Source organism: Crinia signifera, chromosome 1 (genome assembly GCF_055691185.1).
Source record: "Crinia signifera chromosome 1, ASM5569118v1, whole genome shotgun sequence".
Classification (NCBI taxonomy): domain Eukaryota; kingdom Metazoa; phylum Chordata; class Amphibia; order Anura; family Myobatrachidae; genus Crinia; species Crinia signifera.
In genome coordinates this window covers 301,498,460-301,503,241 of record NC_139217.1, presented here as the reverse complement: position 1 = coordinate 301,503,241, position 4,782 = coordinate 301,498,460, and the positions used below count along the sequence as shown (strand labels likewise).

Here is a 4,782-nt window from a genome sequence, read left to right as displayed (position 1 = left end):
CACCCCCCCCCCCCCCCCAATCACAGGGCATCTGACATCAGATGCCAGCACCGCACAGCATGCAGAAAGAGAGCTACTCACCAGCAGCCCACCTGCCCGTCCGCACCCCCTGGCTTTCAGAAGGCACAGACAGAGCACAGCTCAGCAGCGGCCCACCCACCCGCCTTTCAGAAGGTATGTTCAGAAATAAGGCGCAACTTAAACTCGTCTGTATAAATTAAATGAATATCTCTTCCCTCCACTGTCAGATGTTACACCTGGTCCCTGACCCTAAGAGAATTTTGGTATTTGGTTCAACACTTTTGCTCTGTTCCCAACTGGGAACACAGGCTATATAAATTAAATTAATATATTTTCCTTGCCTTGTCAGATAATGTTACACCCTGACCCTAAAGGTGCCCACACATTAGAAAGATCTGCGATCGTAAGATGTGCGCATAAATTAGCCTTGAAATCTTTTGTCCGTCCTGGACTAAAGATTTCAGGCGAGCGCACATCTTGACCAAAGATTTTTCTTAAGATCCCGTGTGCGTTCCTATGGATCTTTTGTGAAATCTTCTGATCTTTCGTGCAGCACCGACCGATTATCGGTAAACATCGGACGATATATCAGCCGATTTATCGGAAATCGACCAATCGGCCCAAAAATCGTTCTAGTGTGTGGGCACCTTAAGGGAATTTTGGTCTTTAGTTCAAAACTTTTGCTCTGTTCCCAACTGGGCTGCTGCTGTGTTACACAGCACCCCATTTGGGAACAGAGCAAAAGTCAGGGTGTAACATTATCTGACAGGGGAGGGAAGAGATATGATTTTAATTTATATAGCCTGTGTAGGGGAGTTCTGAAAGAAATGTGAGTAGAACATACATTTACAGATCTCTTCTGCCATCTAGCCTGTACAAGAAACCACAATATCCATGGATGGGTAGATGGCTTGGAACTAGGAGCGGGCTGTTATTTAGATATATCAAAGTCGATATCTATTAAAGTGTGTACACACGGCAGGATATGCCGTGAGATGCGAGTTCCCGATACGATCAGATCGTATCGGGACTCGCATCGCACGGCATGCATGCAGAGGGACAATTTGCACTATATAGCGCAGATGTGCACTATATAGTCTTGGCTGCCCTCTCTATTTCACTGCTGAATTGCGCTCACACGGGAGCGCGCATCGGCAGCACATCGGGCTCGCAATCCCTAAAAAAGCATGCGATCTGGCTTCCGATGTTCACTATATCGGCAACATCGGAAGCCATATCGCTACGTGTGTACACACTATTAGTTAATATTGAAATTAGTATGGTCATGGTCTTTATGTTTTATTTTTTGTTTAGTTTTCTGCTTTCCTCTTTTGTGTTGTTTTTCTTCTGCTAAGGCATCACTAAATATTTTTGGCAACTTCCTTTTTTTTTTCTTTTGTTTGTTTAAGTAAAGATCGCCAATATCCTCGGACATGATATAGTTGTGTATAAATCATTGTCTAATCCATTGCTATATCTCCGCTGAAGTTGCCATACCTTTTTGTATTATATCCTTCTCTACCTACAATATATGTTGTTGTTTTTTTGGAAAATTTGGAAAATTGTGGATTGATCCTCAATGAATATTGTCATATTTCCAATTCTATTGCTTGTAACAACAGTGGTTCAAAAAAAGATATTTTGAAAAAAAAGAAACCACAATATCAACTGTTCATGCTGCCTTCTACCACACTCTTTAAGGATTAACCTCCATAAAGCCTACAGACATTGAGGGGATAAGTGATCAATTGGTCCACTTTCTTCTGTTTGAAAGTTACTGCGGGTGTAGTGGAAAGTAAAGGAGGAATGCTCAGCATCCTATGAGTTACAAATGACTTTTCTTGCATGATATCACAATGGAAAGAGACAGCAGGAAATATGTTTTAATTATTAAAAATTATCCATTTTGTTTACTAGGCCTTTATACCGTTGTGATGCACAAAAATTTAAATTTCCTTCCAAAGTTGCACAGCCAATATCTTTTGCTGCACACAGCCTTTGTAAAATTAGAGGGAACATTGCCTGGGAGGCTGACCTGGAGGAACCCTTAGATAATGAATATTGGGACGATAAAGATGTTATGTAACTTTTCATCTTCGTACGCATAAAAGAAGCTGTCTGAAACCTGTCCTCTTTTGGAAAGGGATTGTATCTCTTGCTCACCACATAAGTCATATATATATATATATATATATATATATATATATATATATATATATATATATATATATATATATATATATGAAGCAAGAAAAAAAGCAGCACTCCAGCTTATATATAATCCAAATCTTTAGTGAAAAGCAATACAGCAACGTTTCAACAAATTAATGTTTTCGTCAGGCTTTAAATACAACCATATCAAACTAACCTTAAATACCTCCAGACGTTGTTCGCGCCGGTGGGAGTCCGTCCCACCGGAAACGAAGTCTGAATCAGTGACCTAATCAATAAGCGGCGTCCAAGCGCCGGTATCTTGTGTATGTTAGTTGCTAGGGAGATGCGGTACTGTGTCTGCTTGATCTGCATGTACACGTCTGCCAGGTTGTCTTAGCAGCCCTCCGGCAGCCTGCGTCTCACAATGTGTCCGCCCTTCTCCACGCAGCTAACATATAGTGATGTATAACAATAGTAGATAAATATAAAATATAGGGAATTAAGTGCATACATTAAACAAACGTGAAATTAAAGTGAAATATATAAAAAATATATATAAATGACCAAAGTATCTAAAAAATCCAAAAAGCTGTATCGGAATTTGTATCGTTTCACCACCGAGAACTACCCGTACTTATTCTCACTACAGGTCGAGTATCCCATATCCGAATATCCGTTATCCGAATTATTCCGAAATACGGACATTCCAGAAAGTGAAAAAAATATTTTTTTTTGCTAAAAACTCACTGGGGACATGATATGTAACTGGCACTATATATGTGCAAGACAATGATTGCTTGGCATTCAAATTCAGTGCTGAGATAGTACACACATTATGTTTCACGTTTTGAAACCTTGTTTTTTGAACAATTAAAATATGTTTGTGTGTATTTTATGTGGTAATAAAATATATTTGTGTGTATATTATGTGTTTATACAGCATAAATGCAAGATACTTCAAAATACATCATTGAAATATTAAAATATTCCGAAATACGGAATAATCCGTTATCCAAAATTCTCCTGGTCCCGAGCATTTTGGATACGGGATACTCAACCTGTAGTAATACAAGACCTAATGTCAGTCATACAAAATAGTTCAGCACATTTGATACTGTCGAGCATTAGTTATATCTGTAGAAAAATTATGATATGTGTGATGGCCACCACGGATGTCCGTGATTGTCCGGACCACATGCAGGCCACCCCACACCATCATCTATCCCACCATAGTTGGATCGCAATATATAGTATTTAGGTTTCCCACTAATCCAAGTCTTGGTACAATAGGTACACTATAATCACAGTGTCCATAGAAACAATGTTAGATGCAAATCTCAACTAGATCATATCTTTATCTTTATGCGGTAAATACTACAAACGGACAACTTGTAGCCAATATGTAACAATAAATCTAGATGCTATTATAGAGTTTTCCTACGAACTAGTCTAGTCCCTTGATCAGTCATCTGTCTGCTACCCATTATCATGATATAGCAATAATGTTCTAATGGACTTAGATCAGGACATTAAGTCCTGCTGTTTCATTAAGTCCTGTAGGACTAATCGTATCCAGGTGCATTATCCAATGTGCCTCCTTCTGTAACAGATGCAAATTTCTGTTGCCACCCCTCAATGCTTCAGGCACATGGTCAATCATTCTGTATCAAATGGATGTAATGCTGTGTCTAGCCGTAAGGAAATGCCGGGCTACAGGTTGCTCTGATTTTCCAGTTCTGATGGCTAATTTAATCGCTGACCTATGTGCGGCCATGCGTTCTTTGAACGCTCGTTTGGTCTTCCCAATGTACGTTTGCCCACAAGGGAATATGATCTGATAGACCGTATATTTTGTGTTGCAGGTTAGAGTATATCTAATTTTTAATTCTCTACTTGTGTGTGGATGGTAGAATATAGGACCTGCAATCATATACTGGCACGTTACACATAGACATCTGATGCAACCTAGTCGGTTCCCCCCTGTGCAATTGTCTGGTGGTTCCTGGAAGGTCTTTACCAAAATATCTCGCAGGTTCCTCCCACGTTTGTAGCATGGCATTATGGCTGAAGTTTCAATTCTTTATCTGATTGGACAATATGCCACAATCGTTTTGTTTTAAGTGAGATTTGGTCACTAGATTTATTAAATTGTTGAACAAATGGAATGATCTTTTTCTCAGATTTATTCCCTTTAGGTGTCAGAAGTAATGCCCGAGGGATGGAGTTTACCTTCTCTTTAATGCGTAGAAGTTCATCATGATGATAACCTCTTTGTAGGAAACCATCAATCATGGTGTCCATCTGTTTATCCAACATGTTTGGGTCAGAGTTAATCCTTTTACACCTCAATAACTGAGAAAAAGGCAAACCGTGGATGTTGGGTCGTGGGTGGCAACAAGTATAATGCAATAGATTATTGCGATCAGTCGGTTTTGTGAACAATGTTGTGGATATTTCGCCCTCTTGGATCATAATGCAAACATCCAAAAAGTGTATAGCTGATATATATAAACCCTAAATTTCCTATTGCTGCTAAGCATCCCTGACACCATTGGTCATTAACATAAATAGTAGATGTATGATCTCAGCAGCCATGTCACCTGGCAG

The 4,782-nt window shown here is 39.4% G+C and overlaps 1 protein-coding gene across 1 annotated transcript in view; it reads right to left on the bottom strand.

Annotated features, from left to right (window-relative positions):
- Positions 1-4,782, bottom strand: part of LOC146077655 (putative G-protein coupled receptor 21) — a 106,494-nt gene that overhangs the window by 38,353 nt on the left and 63,359 nt on the right. The gene's annotated exons all lie outside the window — the stretch shown is intronic.